The following is a 23,453-nucleotide window of genomic DNA, read 5'->3' on the forward strand; positions in this document are numbered from 1 at the left end:
CAACTGTTAAGAACCTTGTATCAACCTTGAACAACAACTCAAATATAGTTTTAGTAACGCTATATTACATAAGTATCCGGTTGTTATAATAAAGGTTCAGATTAAAGTTCAGATCACAATAAGCTTAATAATTACATCACAACATACTGAAAAAAGAAACTAAATTTTTTGTTATCACACCTTGTATCAGCCTTGACCAACAGCTCAAATATTGTTCTAGTAACGATATTTCACATAAGCATCCAATTGTTAAAATAAAGGTTCATATTTGGAATCATAATAAGCTTAATAATTACCCAATTACATGCTAAAACAAGAAGTTCAATAATTTTTGGCTATCCCACCTTGTATCAACTTTGAACAAAGACTCAGATATTATTTTATCAGCGCGATTTTAACAAATATCCGGTTGTTAAAGTAAAGATTCAGATTAAAAAATCAGTAAATAATAAGCATAATACTTACATCATATCTTGGTATAAAAAGAAATTTAATAACTTGTGGTTTCCTCACCCTGAATCACTCTTGAATAGCAATTCAAATACCACATTTCAGTAATGATATTTTACATAAGTTACAATCACCATCCCTATTTTCCATTTCTTTTTCTTCTTCTTTTTCATGTGCAGCTTTGCCTACGTTCACATAGGTTGCAAATACATTTCCAAGATGATTCCACTCAAAATTCTAGAACTTTATCCTATCTCTCATTCTAAAATTGAAGATCAAAATGTTCTTATCATTCTAAATCCTTATTTTATTTAAAAGGCATGCTGAAACCATTTGTGATAAATGTCATTTTCCTAATCACCGTGGAAAGTTTTCTCCGCGCAACTCATAGTACAAAGATTCCCCCCACTCCCTCTCAACTATAGAGAACAGCTTCCTCTTTGAAGCTGTCTAATATTCTTACATCAATGTTGTTTTCCCTAACTTCCAGTCCATTCTTATGATGCCAGTATCTCATTTTCTTGTACTGACCAGTCCATTCTTCTGTTATCCGTGTTTTATTTCCCAGTACAGACCAGTCCATTCTACTGATATAAGTGGACCATTTCCCCACAGACCAGTTCTTGCGACTGATATCAGTCTTGCATTTCTCCGTAGAGACCAGTTCATCTGACTGATATCAGTTTTTCATTTCCCAGTACAGACCAGTCCATCCTACTGATATCAGTGGTCCATTTCCCCACAGACCAGTTCATTCGACTGATATCAGTGTTGCATTTCCCCGCAGAGACCAGTTCATTCGACTGATATCAGTTTTTCATTTCCCAGTACAGACCAGTCCATTCTACTGATATCAGTGGTCCATTTCCCAGTACAGACAAGTTCATTCGACTGATATCAGTGTTGCATTTCCCAGTACAGATTAGTCCGTTCTTCTCATATCAGTTCGTTCTACTGATATACTCTACTGATTCGTTCACTGATCTACTGTTGGCCTACTCTACTAACATCAATACTTCATGACCAGTTCACGGTACTGATCTACTCTACTGATACCAGTGTTCCCTTTTATCTTACAGATCAATACATTTTTTAAAATTTATTTCGATTCATTTCTATGTTCATATAGGTTGCAAATACATTTCCAAGATGATTTCACTCAAAAATCTAGAACTTTATCCTGCCTCTCATTCTAAAATTGAAGATCAAAATGTCCTTATCATTCTTAGTCCTTATTTTATTTAAAAGATATGCTAAAACCATCTGTGATAAATGTCATTTTCCTAATCACCGTGGAAAGTTTTCTCGAACTTGTCTCCGCGCAACTCCTCGTACAAAGATTCTCCCCACTCCCTCTCAACTGTAGAGAACAGCTGAGTCGTCAAGAAAGTTGTGCTGAAATATAAATGAGCTACGGATTTGAAATCGCAATTAGCAACTGCTGAGATGTTCGCATTCGTCATCAAGGCAAAGCGATAGAAATAAGCATCTTTTATTCCATGACGTCATTTTCATTCTTCTCTTCTCCATGGAAAATATTTTAGAATGCAAATAAGGTTTAGAGCAAAATTATTATTAGATTCGAGATATGTTTGCTTCGTAGAATTCTTTTTAGTTTAGTTACATTTCCGAAGAAATATTTCTGAAAAAGGGAAATAAACGTTCGATTTAAATTGAATGCTGTTGTCTTATTAAAATTAATTTCTTTTTTTCCTGTAATCTATTGACTTATTTCTTGTGCTGTATAAAAATAATAAAAACACAAAATGTGCCAGAAAAAAGATGCTTTTAATTAAATTTTGTGAAGCTTATTGTTTTGTTGAAAGGAGTCAAATATTTTTAAGAATAAATGAGCTACAATGTGAATTTTAAAATAAAAATACAACTCATTATTTTCTTGTATAAAATAATGAAGTTTTATTATCTTGTTTTAACCTTCTGGTTATAACCTTCTGGTTTGGCAGGGTTTGTCTGGTTAGTTTAACAAATGGTTTGTCTGACATGTGGTTTGCCTGATTAGTTTAATTCTCATTAAATTTTTTTTTCATAGTGGTTATTTAGCAAACGTGAGAAAAATAACGCAATGTATAAATTACCAGCTGAATAACGTTTCTACATGCAGGATTGAAAAAAATAAATTGTAAAAAAATCAGTACTGAATAACACAACGAAATTATACACAAAGCAGAAACACTCATACCAACACAATTTATAAAGCTAAAATAATTTTTACTTCTTTTTTAATTATTAGTTTTTGTTCTTACCAATGACTTTACATTATTAGATTAAGCAAAACAAGTAGTTAGTAATTTTTCTCATCAAATTAACGATTAACTGTATCACAGTATCTTTTGGAATGATATTTCTTGAAATTTACCACAATTAAAGGGATTTTTGAGGTACTTATTCCGTTTTAAGGCCGGTAACAGCTTTTTCCCTAGTATCTGTATTAAAACTGCACAGTGCTAATGCAGTTTTAATGTGACACACAAATATACAAATTTTACCTATATTGGTATATTTAGTATTAATTAAAATTGCATCAATTACTATATTACCAGAAGTGCCTGCTAGCAAAATTAATTAAGCATCATTGACCTCAATAATAAAAAGGCAATTTTTTGTGAAGGAATTAGTATCCTTTCTCCACGAATTTTGCTATTTAATTGCATAAATATTAAATTTTGATCTGTTATCAAAATCGAATGTGTAAAGACGACATAGAATATTGCTAACAATGCATGATAAATTATATCAGTGAATACATTTAAATAATGCCTAAATTTTAAAAAAAGTTAAAATTATGTTTGTATACTGATGCGTATGAATACTGATGCGTATTATTTGAATACTGAAGGTGATATATCTTAAATAGTATGCACATTAAAGATCATATCGTGCTATCGTATCGTACGACAGAACTTCTCTATCATATTCATTGATAGTGAAGATAGTCATAAAAAAATTCGCCAGAATATTTTATGTATATTTCGATTTTTTAAAGTATTAAATAATCATTAATAGAGTGCTGAGAACAAATTACTTCGACACTATGTTTTACTCAAATAAAAAAAAACGATATGCAGTTAAATATTATGGAAACATTTATTACGAACACTTGTTTAAATGAATAATATTATAATAAGTAATAAAAGAACTACGTAATATTACCTTATTGTACCATCTTCAGGAAGAAAAAAGTGTTTTATAATTACATGCAACCCACACATTACTTAACTGGGAACATATTACTAAAAAATAAAGAAGATTAAATGAATAATATTATAATAAGTAATACAAGAACTACATAATATTACTTTATTGTACCATCTTCAGGAAGAAAAAAGTGTTTTATAATTACATGCAACCCACACATTATTTAACTGGGAACATATTACAAAAAAATAAAGAAGATTAATATCAAGGAATGAATTTTCAACCATCGCTAGTAAGAAACAAACTGTAGTTTTTTTTATCTATTATGGCTTCTTATATATATTTAATTAACAATTATTAAGGAAAAATAAAGTTTGTCTTATCAAGTATATTAAAGAATGTTTAATAAGAAAAAATTATGAATTTGTTTAGAAAGGAAGTAGATTTAATAAGATAAACTACAAAAAAGAGAATTTTGAAGAGAAACAATAAAAAGTGAGCCATGTTTATTCATTAGATATAAGTTTGGGNCTTAATATTACTTTATTGTGCCATCTTCAGGAAGAAAAAAGTGTTTTATAATTACATGCAACCCACACATTACTTAACTGGGAACATATTACTAAAAAATAAAGAAGATTAATATCAAGGAATGAATTTTCAACCATCGCTAGTAAGAAACAAACTGTAGTTTTTTTTTTATCTATTATGGCTTCTTATATATATTTAATTAACAATTGTTAAGGAAAAATAAAGTTTGTCTTATCAAGTATATTAAAGAATGTTTAATAAGAAAAAATTATGAATTTGTTTAGAAAGGAAGTAGATTTAATAAGATAAACTACAAAAAAGAGAATTTTGAAGAGAAACAATAAAAAGTGAGCCATGTTTATTCAATAGATATAAGTTTGGGTGATCGAAAAAATTTTATAATTATTATTATAATTAGTGTTTTTACTATCATTATTACTATTCTTAAAAATATTATTATTATAAAATATCGTAATTATCATGATTGATAATCGCGTATTTTTGTAATCTTCAGAATACAATAGCTCCCCGAATATATATAAATTTTTATAATCCCCGAGATGCATTTTCAAAGATAAAACCCTCGTTTTTGACGTTTTCTCAATCTTTGAGCTAAATTTTGTTAATTTTGAGGATCATTTCGTCACATAATCACGGGATTTGTGACGGAATGAGAACTGTTGTCGAAATATTTCCTCATCTCGTAACCTCATCGTAGTGCATTGTGGTAGATTGTTAAATATAATGACGAAACTAGGATGAAGACTAGACAATCATAAATAAAGTTGCGAAATGAGCCCACTGGGCTGTATAGTGGTCATGGAGCTGGCCTCATACCAGGAATATACCGGGTTCGAATCCCACTTCAGGCATGGATATAATTTATCTCTCTATTTTATATGTCGTTCTAGTGTTGTTGGGATGTCATTGATCCACCTATATGGTGCCAGAGTAACGTGATTATTAAAAAAGATAGTACATTAGGCGCTACGAAATTATTTATTTTGACAAAAAAATGGAATAGCGAAAAATTTCTTTAATTTTGACGAAATTTATTTACTCGAAGAAGTGACGATATTTATTTCGTCTATTTGACCAAATGTTTGCTTGGAACATATATCAAGAACCGGTTTCGTCGAGAACGAAGAAAGTTTCACGGTATTTGAGTATCCAAATTTTTACTGTGTACAATTATTTTTTTAATTTTTAAATAGGGTATAATGTCAGAAAATTTATTCAGGCGGATACGATTTCATATCCAGTATGCATTGACAGCTTATAATGCATGCATAGATAAAAACAATATTATAAAATATACCAAAACAATCTCAACAAGTTTAAAAAGTCAGCTAATGCTTTGCGTAACTTTTATTTCCTTGAAGTTTTATTATGAAGAGCCCTTATCCTTTTCTGGAAGAATGAAAATGATATAAATCAGTATTTTTTTTTAAAGCAAAAGGTTTAAATTCTCAGACTGAGACTAAAATATGCATTTTAAGGGAAATGGACGAGTAAGAAGATATAAGTAGAGCACTTCAAGCTTTCTTTCCGATTAGTGATCATAGATCAAATCTTTCCAGAGACATTTGATAGCCAATAATATTGTTTAATCAAATAGAAAAATGAATGGTTTTGTTTTGAAGGGTCTTTTGTATACGCGGCTCGATGGTGCAATAAAATTCTTTGCATTTAGATCACGATATTAAATAGCTGTAAAAATTAGTTAATGTTAAATTATACGAAAACTAAGCATCTTTCATTTCAATGCCTTATCGTTTCCCCAAACTGGTGTCATTTATTTCAATTTATATGAAATGTTCTTGTAGGATTTTTTTTTTCATCCTAAATCTTCTTGTTGCTTTTTTCACAATTAAAAGCAAGACTTTAAAAAATAAAGTTGTAAAAAATGGAATAATTAAAAAAAGGGGTTTCTAAGTGACTCTAATTAAGAAATGTTTGCTGACTCTAAAACTGTATAATTGATATCAAAACTTGGCTATTGCAACTCGGAGTTATAATTAACTTGGCATAATTATATGAAATATAATTTTTATTTTGACTAAATACATATAAAATGTTTCAATTTGATATATTTGGCGTTCTTCCATCGTTACTAATTATCTCCCAAGTCTAAAGAATGCTCCGACATTTCTTCCCAAAATTTCTTGTCCCGGCATTTGCTAGTTTCTGTTGAGATTCATTTAGTTGTATGCATGTTGTTGCAAATGGCTGTTGAAATACAGATCGAATTCGCTAATGTAAAAATTCTCGGAACATACCAAAAGAAAAACAATTACACAAAACATCACTTTTTAGAGAGAAAACGTAATTACTGATGCCATTTTCTTATAATTTTAAAATTTTTTGCATATTTTGCTTCTATTTTTAAATTACAAAATCAATCAAGAGGGTCTGCACATTTTTTCATTTGATTTTTATTACTTGATTTTATTAAAATTGCACTTGAGCATACATTTCCTTCGCAATCTCTTCAGGATTGGTGTAAGAAACGCTCCCTCAGGCCCGCACACTCCGAACGTTTATGCATCAAAAAGTACGTATACGTATTAATACGAGATGTAATACGAGTCGAGATGATGAATCGAGATGACGAATGTGTGATCCTGATCCGCTAGATTTAAAAAGGTTCGATACCTTGGTACATAGAGGGAAAAACCTATTACAACTTTTTGAGTACTTTCTTCTAACTATGAAAACTCTGACTACTAAATTATTTTTCAAAGCAGTAAACCAAAGATATATCTGCATAGTATAATGTTTAAATCCTCTCCTTTAGTAATTTATTTATTTTTTTAAACATAAAAAATTTAAACCAAAGTTATGTTTTCCAAGTTACATTTAAGGTTAAAATGTTTACAGTTACCATATATTTTGAATTACCATTAAGTACTACCACAAATTAATAAAATAATGACTTATGTTAAGTAAAACAATTTATAAAATAAAAAATTATTAACTGTTTTATTTGTTTATATTTAATTTAAATAAAAAAAAATTATAATATTACCAATCATAGTTGTATTTATTTCATTCATTCTTTTATTAGATATATGTAACATATTAGGTAAAATATTAATATAACTGGTTACATAACATTTTCAACTCAAAGAAAACAATCTGTTTTATTTGTTTCACTTTCATAAAAACAGGCATATATATATTTTTTACACACATTTATTAAAATATTAAATTGCATTTTCAAACAAGCATCAACAAGCAAAAAACTGATTTTGATTATATATATATATATATATATATGTATANTATATATATATATATATAATCCTTTAACAGCATAATTTAAAAAGGAAATTAAGAAGCTACTTAAAATATAGCCGGTTTTTTCCATAGCTTTTACCTTACTTTTTTTTGTTTGCAGTAAAACTTTTCCTCACTAGATGGCGTATCAGATGAAAGACCTCTATATTAGGCTTTTCATCTTCCAACTAAGAATGTACTCTGGAATATCATTATTATCTAATTTTAAGGATTTAATAAACTGCAATTTCTTAACGAATAGTTTACTATTTGGTAGAAGATTTTATTATTTATTCTAAGGGAAAATAATATTCTAGTAAATTAAACTTTTTAAAAAAATGTTTATTAGACTTATTTTTAAGATACAAATAAAATAAATATAATTAAAATCAATTATACATTTATTTTAATCATTGCTAAAAGTATCCCTTGCATGGATTAAAGAGCAATAGTTGAATTACTTAGAATACTTTAGAAGAAGATACCATAAAGTTGTTCATTGGCAACTCATCAAAACGAAAAATTATTTATTATCGTTTAATTTATTTTAAATTACAATCCAATATAATTCCTTCCGTGAAATCAATAAATTTGTATATTTACGTATTCTCTATGTGAAACGTGAGCTAGACTAGTTTTTTTTTAACTCACTATACAACCTTAAATTATGAGTAGCCAGTAAATATAGAACCTAACTCGTTAAGATAACTCTTGCACGACATTCAAAACTATTTCAGGTTATTCAATTTACAATTGTCTTTACAGTTTCATATTTATTTTTTACAGTATTAATATAGAACAATTTAACAGTCAAACAGCATTATTTTAATTTAACAATGTTTTATAGCCTTTTTTTCTTGGGAGGGAAAAAATGTTTAAAGGCTTTAAGTTTGGAGAGAATAAATTATTTTAAATTAAATTTATTAAAAATTCTGTTTTATAATAAAATGTTGCCTTAACTTTAAAATTGGAGTTTATTAGAGAACCCTATGGAGAAAATACACTATATGTAGCAAATTTATGTTTGGAAAATAGACGTTAAAAAAAGGAAAAAATCAACACATTTATATAATCTTTATATTTTTGCTGCGCCACATTATGAATATCATTTTACATATTTTTTTCGCTATTATATCTAGCTCGGAAAAAATATCCATCAGAACTAAATTTAATATTTTATTCTTTTTTTTCTTTTCAAGAATTTTGCTTACATGAGGATGGCATTTAAATATCCGAAAATGCAAAAAAGGATGAAAAGAGAATTCAGATCTATCACACATTTCCCCAAAAATATTGTTCTCAATATATGTGCGAAGACTGAAAGAAAATATTGGCCTTTCAGAATTTTTTCTTCCTAACTCTCTGCCTGTCTAGATTTTCTTCATTCTTAGCTAGTCTTAAAGGAGCATTTTGAGATGTCAAGAGACTTTACTTCTCCTCTCTGCTCTATGACATCACTAGCCAAAAAAAAACTAATGTGTAGAGATATATTTCTCATTTCTATTCCATTCTATTGGCGGTAAAAAAAGAAGAGATTGGTACTTTTTTTTACTAACAGACTATTGGAAATAGGGGATACTTGTCTCAGAAATAATTTTAATAAATATTTATAGCTTCTTTCAGGTGAGAAAATGTAACCAAGTAAAGCATTCATTAATCATGAACTCTTTCGAAGTCTATATGTTTGAAAGTCTATATATAAGCGGTGTATTTATACGTAAAAAGCAATTTTAGATCAAAATATTGAAGTTTCTTTAACTGCATAGTTTGTAAGTTTAACAAATGACTTAAAGGTTTTTAACTTTTTTGAATTTCAGTCAAAAACATTTGGTACAATCTGTATAAATAACTTTATGCATATATGAATTAATAGAGTTTTTTCTATTCAATTACCTTAAATCTTATCATTTACAAAAAAAGCAAATCGGAGCAGCATAATATATTTTTAAATATATATAGAAAAATATAGATGTTAACTCTTAGTATTTTTTGACGGGAAACTTCATTTAAAATAGTACAAGATGCATAACGTTTCATCTTTTCGAAGTTTCGCTTTCGCAATAATATTTTATGCATTTTCCTGCTAACGTAGTACGCTCAGAATAAAGAAAACTTCACCAGAACTAAATTTAATATTTCAACCTTTAAAACTTATGAAAAATCTTTTTGCATTTCAAGACTACATTCTACCTGAGAATAGCTTCTAAATATCCGAAAATGTGAGAAAAGATGAAAAGAGAATTCAAATATATCGCACATTTCCTCAAGAATATTGTTTTCGATATATGAGCGTAGACTGAAAGAAAATATTGCTCTTTTAGGATTTTTTTTCCTTCTTTAGTCTTTGTCTGTCTATATTTTCTTCATTCTTAGCTGGTGTAAAGGATGGCATTTTGAGATGTCAAGAGACTTTTCTCATCCTCGCTGCTCTTTGACATATCTAGCCAAAATTGATGCTGTAATGTGTAGAGATATATTTCTCATTTCTATTCCACTCTATTGGTGGAAAAAAGAAGAGATTGGCACTTTTTCTTCTTACAGGAGACTATTGGAAATGGGAAATGCATGTCCCAGAAATGATCTCAATAAATATTTATAGTTTCTTTTAGTTGAGAAAATGTAACTAACTAAAGTATTCATTAAACAAGAACTCCTTAAGTTGTCAATGTATAAAGAATGTACTTAAGCCTAAATGGATTTTAACTTTTTCGTTATGCTTTATTGTTTACTGAGGTAATAAATTTTCTGGCAAAAATGTCTTAAAGTTATTGAGATCAACTTATTTTATGTATATTTAAGTAAGTTAAGCACTTTTTGTCAAATCTTATCTGCTTCACCTTGGAGAACAATTTGTAAACCACTTAAATCAATAGTGCAGTACAATCGATTGCTTTTGGACACAAAATATTTAAATCATATTTATCAGTAGTTTTGAATACGAGGATATTTTTAACGTAATTGTAGATAGTTAGTTTATTTTAAACTAGTTGCAGCACTAATCATATACGTAATACAAATAAAGCCAAAAAATAGGCACTTTTATGATCGTTTTCGTGAAAATTAACCGATCGTTAAGGGGTTAAGAGTTCCTCTTTAACATTAGCTGAAATGCGATGAATATTGAGGAAATACATGGTTAGTAATAAACAATTAAACTTATTACAAGCTGGCGATAAATAAGCTAAATTTATCTTATAACCGATGCTGAGCAGCCTACATAATTTCTAGTTTACAACTATCAATGTTTAACTCCATGGCCATGTAATATTAAACCCAACCCAGAAGACAAGACAACTCCTGGATCAAGCATTCGGATAAACTAGCTTTCGTGAATGTCTTCTTGATGGAGATAACACACATTTGCGTTAAATGGACATGAAAATCACGAAAACCTCCCCCGGTTAGCTTGACAGCAGCTCAAGATCAATCAACCACTGGGGATGTTTTAAGCAGTTGGCGCGAGCCGAGCGCAGAATTCATATCAGCCAGCTGTCGCTGGGATCCGAACCAGGATCCTGTCAATGGGAGGTGTCTAGAATTCTTTTAAAATATTTTAGTTTAAAATTTGTTTAATACCTATTTTAAAATGATAGAAGAACTGCTCACTTCCATGCATACAATTTTATTCAAAATTCTAGGTAGAGTATTGAAGAACCTTAATTATACCTTTAGTTTCTTTTAGTATACTTTTATACTGTGTATAGAATTATGTTTTAAAAATTTTGCTTAGAACTTATATTAATGTGTAAAATGTGATATATACTCGCGATTAAACATGAACATCCTATTGATTGATTATTTTTCCAGCTGTTCTTAAATGAAAAAGCAGTAAACGATCATTAGTGACATTAGAATCTTTCATAAGCAAAGGTCTAAGGATCTAATATTTTGCAAAGATTGATAAATCTTTTGTGCACAAAAATGGAGAATCAGTAGTTTGTTTTTTCTCTTAGACTGCCTTTTATGATCTAAAGTCAATGTCCGATGTTTTTCATGGATGTCGTGTGTGTTGTTCTATCTTCTCTACAGGAGGGAGGCATGAATATCTTTTCATCTGTATTTGTGGCAGCATCTTTGGAATTCAGCTCCTCAGTATCCCATTCATCGCCTTTCTTCTTTCATATCAGCTATTATTTAAACTTCTTATCCGAATCTTCCCTTCTCTTGATTTTCTTAATTTAGTCACAAAGCTTTATGCTTAAAATGTTTTGCCACTATTTCATTCTTAATGTGTTTTCCTAAAATTGTTTCGATCATTTTCTATATTTTGAAAGAATGAAATCTGAAAATTAAATTTAAAATCAATTTTAAAGGAGAAACTATCATATTGTTCGGGTATACGAGTTATCATTGTTTACGCATCAATTTAGATATATGAATATATTAAATTTGAAAAAAAAATATGTATTAATCCTTACATTTTGTCCATATTTTAATGTTTAGATTATTTGCAAAAAAGAACTATGTCTTATAATTTTCAGTTCAAATGCATGTTTACTTATTCACACATATTAAAGCATGCAGCTTGAATTATGCTTCTGAATTTCAAAAAAAGCCTGTAAACTCTCCTATCTTAGTTATTTAAAGAAAAATAATGTATTTATATCCGAAATCGTATTTTAAATTTATATTAAGAAAGAAAAATTTAATAAACTTTTATTTCCATAAATTTACTAATAGTTTCATAATTTATTTCGTCATACCATTACGTTAAGTAAGGTCAAGATAGCCTGGTCGGTAGGGCGCTGGGCCGATGTCCGAGAGTTCGCGGTTTCGAACCCCACTGGCCGAAGACTCCCCGTGTAGTAAAGTGACAGATGCACGTTAAATCTGTCGAGTTGCAAAAGTCCGACATATTCCCATAACAAATCAATACCTCTGGGGGTACTGGATTGGCGATCGACCGTTCTCTGATTCAGGTCAAAATTAAGATCTGTGGATGAATGAATGGATGTATGAATGGGTCCGCCCTATAAACGGGTGCAACGTATGGTGCTGCAGAAGTTGAATTCTTGGCGATAGATGGCGCCACTGGAAAACAAGAGGCATACGTCAACAACATTACGTTAAGTTGAAGATTTTTCCAGATAATAAGTTTAATAACCAGAAACTTGTAGGTAAAAGAAATCAAACTATTCAGGGAAAATTCGTTGCAAAATCGGACTTCATTATTTCAAAGTCCCATACCCTATTTGAAATCCAGGCAATAATATTATTTTACGCATAGAGATTTCCTAATTTTAAACATACATTTTGCAATTATTTACAGTGCATATTTACTTTTTTAATCATAAACGCATTCACGTATATAGTTTTGCAGAAAAGTGAGAAAGCAACTTTATAATTCGTATGAAATGAAAATTATTTCTTAGCTATTTATGAGAAATATTTTCAATTATTACCAAAGCTATAAAAGATAATAAAAATGTCCTTTTTCTGTTCTTACTCATCACTTAAAAACTATTTCACCACATTCCCTCAAATTATTGTAGAATTCTCCGTAAGTCTAATTGCTAGAAACTTACTAGTAAATCCAATACAATCAAGAAAATGTGTTAAAAATTATAGAAACTCTGAAAGCATTTCAACGTCAGTCACATGTCATTTATGTTCATACACGCCTGTTGAAATGATCACTAGCAATAAATATATATATTTATATCTTAAATTTATACGAGTAATTTGGTATTAACTCATTTTTTTCACCCGGTTTTATGTTCAGCTATTGAAAACTTTAACTTAAATTTTAATATCCAAAAATTCTAATGAATCAAATAACATCAGTCCGGAAAATGCGTTTGAAATTAGCCCCTTTCACAGTAGTTTGCCTTCATTAGAATATTTCAAACTCTCACAATTCAGTTTCATCGCAGTCAGTAATATCTATTTATACTTACAGAGCGTAAAATTTCACACATGGCTTTGAAAATTATTTACTTCACAGAACTGTTCATTTATAAATTTCGCCTGAAAGTCGAATGCAGGGGAATATAAGCCCTGAATATTAACTAAACCAATATGCAAAAATTTCGCATTATATTTTTTAGAGATAATTTTATTTTAGATTAGACACATAAACGAGAATAAAAACTTATTAATTATATATTTACTAATGATCTTAAAGTCAATTTTATCACAATGCCATTATGTTAAGTAATTGAAAACTTATTTCCTAAAGTTTACTATCCATAAACTTGTAGCTAAATTAGATATGAAAGATTTGTTTGAAAGTTCATTCTTTTACAAAAGTGATCTTCATTAAAATACTTGAAGCTCTTAGAATCTTGTTTAAACGTGGTCAATAACATACGTTTACTTATATACAGCATATAACTTCACATATGCCATTTTTAACTATTTACAAATAAAATTATAATGCTTACATCTATGCTAAGATTAAAAAAGAAGTAAAATCATTAAATAATAAAGAAACCGAAATGTAAGCTGCCTTATTTATATTTACCAGAAATAATTTCACTTTATTCTGGAACAATAAACAGCAATAAAAAACTCTTTCTTTCAATATTTACTAAAAATAGTATAATCCCTTTTATCATAATGCCATTCTATTAAGTAATTTCAAATTTCCATAAGTTTAGTATTCATAAACTTGTCGGAAAATCAAATCAAATTATTCAGGAAAAGCGTATTCGAAAATGGCTTCTTTTACAAAAGTTGATAGTGTTATAATATTTGAAGATCTCAATTTCTGATTTAGTTTCAACAAAGTCAAATATATATATTATTTTGTAGATCACATAACTTCAAACGTGCTATTTTTAATTTTTCATAATAATTATTGTCGTGTATATAAACATACAAATTTAAACATAAAAATTAATTAGAAAAAGAATGAAATCACAAAATAAATAAACGAAAATGTAAACTACAGTCTGTCCGAAATCATATTAAGTAATTTCAAATTTCCATAAGTTTAGTATTCAGAAATTTGTCGGTAAATCAAATCAAATTATTCAGGAAAAACGCATTCGAAAATGGCTTCTTTTACAAAAGTTGATAGCATTATAATATTTGAAGATCTCAGGATTTAGTTTCAACGCTGTCAAATATATATATATTATTTATATAGAGCTCATAACTTCAAACGTGCTATTTTTTACTTTTTACAATAATTATTATCGTGTTTATAAACATACAAAATTACTCATAAAATTTAATCAGAAAAAAAAATAAAATCACAAAATAAATAAACGAAAATGTAAACTACATTATTAAAGTCTGTCCGAAATCATTTCACTTTACACTAGAGCAATAAACGACAATAAAAAAAGTTCTTTAATTCTATATTTACTAATAATCTCATAATCTATTTTATCACAATGCCATTATGTTAAGTAATTGAAGACTTTTCCCTAAAGTTTAATATCCAGAAACGTGTCGGTAAATCAAATCAAATTATTCAGGAAAAATGTGTTCCAAAATAGCTCCTTTCACAAAAGCTGACTTCATTATTATAATCGAAACTGTGATCCCTTTTCAACGAACGCCCTCAGGCGATAAAACTTTTTGAGGAACGATAAAAACTGAAAGTCTTATTATCTTCGACAATTTTTCACCACCAGCCGAGCCATCGACAGAAAAGACTTTTTTTTAACTTGTTCTTGTTAACACAGACCGCTCTATATTAGATTTTTTTTTTAATAAGTCTTAGTCTTACAGGATTTTAGGGCTGCACATAAATTAAGGCTGTGATTGCTTCATGTAAAATTCAACCATCAGGACCTCCCGGGGGTCTCTGATTGTCAGGAATAGCAGAAAATTAATTAATCAAAAAAGTAACTTTGAGGAGTTTACGTTCAGAGGAAACTCGTTGTGTTAATTGCATCTTCAATTTACTCAATTTAGTGGAAGCGAAAAGTTAATTGATTGCTGGAAGAATATTTTACAGTGATAAATATTAAATTTCGTACTAATTAGTTATTTCCGATTTTTTTTCTTTCCAAATATATTCATTTTTTATGAGTTAATTAATTAAAATTTATCTTTTACAAAACTGTTACCAGCAGAAAGTTGGAGCTCGTGAAATTAAAAAGTATTGTAAATGCAAAAATAATTAATTGGACATGCATTAAAAGAAAAAGTTATTCAAATAGATGAACATCATACACTTCATAATTTATGTTTTTTTATCATTTACTAATTGGCTTTTTTTAGTTATAATTTTTATTTTTTAAATTGTTACAAGTGATAAATCAAATGGAATATTGCTAAACGCAAGTGTACTTAAAGCTTCTAGATTTCTTTAAAGCAGATCAAGATTAAGAAAAGGCTAAACGCATATGACTGTATAATAAATCGAATACAATAAAGAATTCCAAATTAATCAAAATTAATAAATTAATTTAGATTATTTTTTTTAAATTTCTTTGTCACCTTCATCAGAATTTATTTATGCTAAACCTCAATCCCTTAAATACATTAATTTATTATTTACTTAAAAACGCAATTTAAACCCTTAAAGAAAGCTTTGTTTTAAATATTAAGTAGTTTATAATATTTATCTATATTCTTTCTATATAATTTGAGATCTTGCTTAAAAATATTTAAGTTAATAGTAAAGAATATTTTCAATTTGTGAAAAGATCGTTCAGACATGACACATACCGACATGAGGACATTAAAGTATTTTACATAGTAGTTGATTAATACTTATTAACCAGAAAATAGCGTAGCATGATGCAGTTTTCTAAAATGAAGATCGAAACTATATTTACCATCTCATCTCATCAGCATGAAATTAATAAATGTTATAAAGGTACTTTTTTCTTATAAAAGAATTCATTATCTTGAATTTAAATTCATTTTTTCAGTAATATAATCCAGATATTAGTATTTTGCTTGATATAACAATTTTTCTGACTTAAATTGGTCTTCCATATCAAACGCTTATAATTAAAAAGGTGTTTCTGTATAGTAATATAATACTATGACTATATAACTTACAATATGTAATAAAATGGTTAGATGACTTAAAATATAACTCGCTACAAAACATTTTACGATAAGCAAATTTAAATCAGTATTTAAATTTATTCATGAATTTTAAAGCAATTAAGAGGCTAATACAATATATTGACTAATATTATAAGCATTGTGTAAATACGAGTCCAGTTAACTTGTGCAATTAAAATTTTAAATACAAAATTAGAAAACATTATTAGTAATTACCATGCCGTATCATTGTAAATGAATCCCTTTAACAAAAAAGCAATTTTTTTTTTGAAATAAGCAAAAATAAAATAACATTTAAAAAGCAAAATTTTACATTGTACTTATGTACCCGTAATTACTTTTGATCTTATGTTTGATATATCACGTATAAGAACTCAATATAAATGGTTCCAAGAGCTGACATCAATATTTTGATTAATTAGAGCAGATCTATTCTAATTTATGAAATTAGATTCCAAAAACATATTTCTCTGAATAAACATAATTTTGTACTCCTTACCAGACATCAAAATATAGGGATAGACGGAATCTTGAAATTTTTGACCCAAATATTTGGTTTGGAGAGCGATCCAATGTTTGGACCCTTAAAAATTAATTTTATTTTTTGCGTATTGCACCATGTTTCGAACACTTTTTATTATAAAATTATTTTACAATTATAAAATTCGTTTATCCAAAGATAATTTCATCATAAAAATAAATTTTTATAATTATTTATTATTTATTTTAATCGAATTTTAAATAAATGATCTTTTCAAAGTTCAATTTATTAGGAGCTATTCGACTGATTTGGTTCAAAACATGAAAAATTCATGAAATTTCATTACCTATTTTCAAAAAGTATCAACTTTTTTTCACTTATTCATCTCTAGATCAGTGGTGGCTCAGGGAATTGATCATTCGCTTTATAATGTGTTGCAACAGGTTCGAATCCCAGCTGTGACTGGTTGATGCGAATTTTTCTCCCGACTCGCAACGACCACATTGCCGACGTAAAAGATATTCTCAGTGGTAAAAATACCCTAACAGATCATGGTTTAGAAATCCCTTGCAGTCGGGCTAACCGAGAGAGATTTTCGTTGATTTCCTCTTAAATGCAAAGAAGGCTAATCCAAAATGGCTAGTTAGTCCCAATAATTGATTCAGAGATTCCTTTCTCTTCTGGATTCGAGTTCGAAGCTACAAGGCATGAAGTTGAACATAGAGAGTCCTAAACTCAGAATTGGTTTGGCAGGTTCAACACCAGTTAAAAGAATAAAATAGCTTTATTGCACTCTAGCTTGCAATAGTTTAATTGGTCATTAGCCATGTATTCTCTCAGGGGTCATTGCATTCTAGTCATTGTTAAAGAACAATTTTTAAACATTCGAACTAAAGTTAATCAAGCATACAATTTGACAGTTAAACTTTGTCTTTTAGAAAACCAGCATTTCGTCTTACAAATCATTTAAGTGCTTAAAAATGAAATATAATAAAGCATTAAATTGTAACAGATTGTCATAGATCATCGCACGCAATAGCTATTTAGTTTGTTTAAACGTACATAGGGTCGATTTCTTAACTAAAAGAAACTATAAAAATACAAAAAACCATTTAGAGAGGCTTACGCAATTAAATGCATCTAAGTTCTGTAAGTAAAAAAAATTCAACTCTGTTGTTAAATCGCACTTTAAGTTCTTTCCTTTAATGATTTTTCTCGAAGCTCTCATATTATTTGTAATGTTAGAATTGATTAAAAAGTGAGTATTTTCCTTCGGGAATTTCAAATATTATAAAATTGCGGTTTTTACTGTCTCTGGTGGCTTACCTCGTTTAGATAGCTTTATGCGACAATTATTTGACATGGAAATTGAAATCTGTTAAAAATCAATTTAGCCTGCCTATTGCATTGTTTTTTTTCATTCTTTGTAAACATATTTTCTACCCAGTATTTTTTAAACTGAAATTAATGAAATTTGTGAAATAAAAAAACTAACGCGATTTTCCACCCTTACAATACATAATGGTGATATCAAAGCATTAAATGAAAGAGTTAAAAATTTAGGTATGAATGAAAAATTAAAATGTGCGTTTTAATTCAAAACATTCCGGGGCATTAAGACTTGGAAAAAATCTTGAAATGTATTGTTGAGTTTTCGGTAAAAATCTATGAAGATAAATTAAAATTTTTAATTAATTATCAAATTATCTCACTTTTTTTCCCTCATCTGCCATTAATGTATTTTTAAATATTTTCACGCAGCAAATAAGGAAATAAAATGTGTTTTTTTTTTAAATTGATATTATCATGATAATTATTATGCTCTTTTTTTTACTTATACGGAAAGTAACAGAGCGTGTAGAATTCAGTTTGTAAATTTTCTATAAAAAAGTTAAAGTATTTTTCCCAGTATCTATTAGAAGTAAATTCATATACATATGTATTTAAAATCACCAAACATTGTTTTATTGCTGGAGGGGGCTAAGCATTTTTTTATTTCGGTAACGACAAGGATTCTAAAGAAATATATTATTAGGAAATAACATGCATTTAATTTTTCTTTACAAATCGCTAAAATGCTTTTCTTTTCTTTCAAACTTATTCGTAACTAGTGCCAATAAATTAGTATTTGATATATTTCTTAAAAAAAATTTTCTCAGTTTTCATCAATCTTAATGAAAATTTGAAAGAATAAAACAAATTCCTGCAGAAATTTCATAAAATTATCAAATTAAATATTGATTAGTTAACTAACCCTAAAATTTTTAAACTCAAATTTATTAAAGTTTAAATTCAGTAAAAAAAAATTTTAAATAAAAAATGAATTTCGGGTCAAAGAAATTTCGTCGAAGAAAACCGTTTTTTTTGTTTGTTATTATACGAATAAAAATTATGGTAAAAGATCAAAAACCTTATTCGAGTTCTTCTGGATCATGGAACATAAATAGGTTATTTTCTGTTCTTGATAGTACTCAAGAACAATAATGTCCCAAAAAAAGTAAATATATGAAAAAAAAGTCGAAGCTACCAAAAGAGAAAAAACTCATTCTTGGATAATCGCCAAAGTTCTCGCCAAAGAAAAAGTATGTTCTAAGAAGGATTCTAGGAAAAAGTAATCGAAATGTGACTGGAAAAATAATGAATTCAATGATTCTATCAATCGAAAAAAGACATTATTGGTAAAAGGGAAAAGAAATCCACCCTTATAAAGAAACATGGCTTGGATTTATCACTATGAATGGATGTAATGATTAAATCGTATTGCTGTTTCTTATAAGTATTTTTTAACAAAAACTGATTTTTTTAACTAATTCTTTTCCTTCTTCTCACTGTTTAAGATCAATAAAACCAAATTTAAATAATTCCATTTAAAACGGAACGTACATTTATTGCTTTTTAATTGGCAGCTTTTTAATACGATGCAAATTTAAAGTTCAAATATTTGTCCAATAATACTGTCGAATTTTGTACTCTTGCATCGTGATGTTGAAATCTAGACACTTTTTCTACTCTTTGAAAATATGCTTTTTTTGTTCCTGAACTCAGGAACTAAGGAACTACCAAGTTCCTGAACTATAGAATAGATGAGCTAATCTTATTTTTACTCCTATATTCAGAAAAAAAAATCATTTAAAATATGATTTTCTGTTATCTGTTGAATTCCTGAATCAGACAGCGAATGGATCAAATTTTTTTTTTCTTGTTCACAGTTTTTTCAGGTAATTGAAATAATACTTTCTGTGACCATTTATGTTCCTAAACCAAATTTTCCTCAATTGTTTCAGTTTTTTGAATGAGAAATTAGTACTCTTTCGTGTTCCAGAATTGAACAATATATGATAGAATAGATAGATTTGTTTCCTTTATTGTTCTGTTCATAAATTTTTGAAATATTTTCGGTAACCTACCATGCTTTTTAGAAAACAATACACATGTGACAAATGACGCAAGTGTACATTTTGCATGTGAAAGTGTGACCAACGTGATTAATTATCTATTTTTCGTAATGTGTAGTTTAAATATTAGTTATATAATATAATTTCTGTTATCGCTCAGCTACAAGGTCACTTTCATTGCATCCATTGAAGAACCCGTGAAGATTCGTACCCATCAAATTCCAAAAATTAGTCTCATCAGAATCGTGTTTCTTTTCTAAACTAACGTTAAAATTAACGACCATGAATCGCCAGAAACTACTGTTTTTTTTTATATCGCACTACTAACTAAATTGTTTTTTTTAAAGCAGTAAACTACTCTCTACACTATTTTTTTTTTTAAAAAAAGAGTAGCAAACTACTCACTACACTATTTTTTTAAAAAAAAGTAGCAAACTACTTACTACACTATTTTGTTTTAAGAAAAGCAGCAAACTACTCATTGCACTATTTTTCTTAAAAAAAAGTAGCAAACTACTCTCTACACTATACTTCTGAAAAAAGCAGCAAACTACTCACCACACTATTTTACTTTAAAAAAAGTAGCAAATTACCCACTGCACTATTTTTTTAAAAAAAAGAGTAGCAAACTACTCACTACACTACTTTTTTTAAAAAAAGTAGCAAACTACTTACTACACTATTTTTTTTTAAAAAAAAGCAGCAAACTACTGATTGCACTATTTTTCTTAAAAAAAGTAGCAAACTACTCACTACACTATATTTCTGAAAAAAGCAGCAAACTACTTACCACACTATTTTATTTTTAAAAAAAAGTAGCAAATTACCCACTGCACTATTTTTTTTAAAAAAAAGAGTAGCAAATTACCCACTGCACTATTTGTTTTTAAAAAAAGAGTAGCAAACTACACACTACACAATTTTTTCAGATAGTAAAACACTACACCACAAAATAAGAAAAAAAGTGGCGACTACAGTAATTTCACGACTTGTAGTGTGCTACTACTGACCACTTCTCATAACTGTTTACCCATTGAAAGTTTGAAATGACTTTCAAATCTTATTTTTTCCTTTATTACAAGTTATCAGTTTTTATAAATGGTAAATAATTACGCTTTGAAATACACCATTTCATCTTTGATATGTATGATTAATCAAATTATTTTATATTAATTATATTATTTTCATTAAATAAATGTATAAATGTACCAAAATTTATGGAATATTTCTTCTTTTCCTAGGTAAGTCATATTTTTTGATGTCTTATTTGCAATGAAGATAACCCAATGTTCTGAAAGGTATATACGTTTCTTCTAATTCACAATATTTGATACAATTCTTTCGAAGAGAAGATATATGGACTCGCTTAAAAGGAGGTTTATAATTGTTGTGGTTTTGAAATCTGATTATTTATAACTTGCTCATTCATAAAAAGGCTTGTTACTTAAAAAATTAACCTCTAATATTAGTTTATTTTTTAATTATTTTTAATAATTTTACTTTATTTAATTTATATATTTCATTTTAAGTAACAAAAACTACAAATTGTTTGAAAGGCATACTTATTACTTCGTAAATTTTTATTCACAGTGTTTTATAAATATATTTAATAAATAGTGTTTCTTCCGTTGGCCAAGATATTTAAATTTTCCCAATTGATTTTTTAGATTCCATTTTTGAAACTTAACACACTACTTTGGATATTTTATGAGTCGAAATTTCTAAACATTTTAAGTAAGCAGTAGATTATATATTATTCATTTCGAAAATGCAATGAAAGCCCACTTATGCTATTTATTTTTAAAGCCTCCTTTTTACAATTAAAAAAAGCAAAAATGCAAATAAAATTTTCCTAATTACCACTGAGAATAACAAACATTGAATCACTGAAAAATCACTGAGTACAGGACAATTATTATAAATGATTTTCAAGAATTTATTATAATAAAATTGTTTTCTGAAAATTAATTTTAAAGCACTGCCATATTACACATTCTAATGCAAATATAGAAAAATATGTAATTTTTTAGAGTTTTATAACTTTCAGTACCAGAATAAAAAAAAAAAATTTAGAACTGTTAATTGACTATATAGTAATTTATAAATATAACCTTCTCCCACTACTGAAGTATAAAGGAATATAGCAAAAATACTTTGCAATTTTTATTTTTTATTTAACTTTTATAAGTAATTATAAGATAAACAAATTACGAATTATATTGCCAGGGGGCTTGCAATTTTAAGTACACATATCGTCGCTTTGAAACTAAACCGTGGTAACTCAAAAAAGCAAGTTTTTCAGGAGAGCGATTTCAAACTTTCCGCGCTAATGCTAATCGCGGCAATGCGATGACGATTTATCTGCTCTCTAAATTAACTTTATGGAACTATAAAGAAAACAGGTTGTTTTTCTAAAAGGGTGACTTTTTTTTACACAAAATGACCAAAAAATCTCATTTTTCGACTTTTTTGAGTTACAACGATTTAGTTTCAAAGCGACGATATGCGAACCTCAGATCATAAGTAAAGGAATTTAAATATTTCAAATGGTAAATTGCACCTAAAATAGGAACAAACATACTTATTGTTGTATTATGGTCTATTTAAATACAATGATGAATGGATTTAATAATAATTTAGAAGAAAAAAAATAAATCCACCTAAAATTCAAAGATAAAGTTTTTCCTAAGAACATTAAAATACTGCTTTGAATTTCAGTTTCAAAACTGTTTTAGTTGTGTAAACCACGCAAAATAAATAATTATTGAAAAGAATCTAACATTAATTATTTAAAAAAAGTATTTAATTCTTGGCGGTAACATTTCAAAATTACGCAAAGAAGCACAAAAAGTTTTTAAATGCATGTATGTACCTTGACATTAAACAATTAATTTAAATACACATAATAATATTACTAACTCAATATAATCTCTCATTATTTCTCTAAATAGGTATATCTTATATAGATTTCGTTTAACTATAAAAGTTCTCTTGACTACTACGCTGTCAAATTTCACCATACGATACCATGGTACACATACGTGTACCTGCATGTTCTTGATTTATTATTTTTAAATAAAGTAAATATAAATTTAAAAGCTTCATACAAACCACAGAACGACTATATCAACAGAAATTTTTTTTTCAGAATAACTAAATTATATAGTATCTAAAATTATTATCGTTTT

The 23,453-nt window shown here is 27.9% G+C and overlaps 1 protein-coding gene across 1 annotated transcript in view; it reads left to right on the forward strand.

The window, feature by feature from the left end:
- LOC107450357 (uncharacterized) overlaps positions 1–23,453 on the forward strand; it is a 120,802-nt gene that overhangs the window by 39,397 nt on the left and 57,952 nt on the right. The gene's annotated exons all lie outside the window — the stretch shown is intronic.

Source organism: Parasteatoda tepidariorum, chromosome 3 (assembly GCF_043381705.1).
Source record: "Parasteatoda tepidariorum isolate YZ-2023 chromosome 3, CAS_Ptep_4.0, whole genome shotgun sequence".
Lineage (NCBI taxonomy): Eukaryota > Metazoa > Arthropoda > Arachnida > Araneae > Theridiidae > Parasteatoda > Parasteatoda tepidariorum.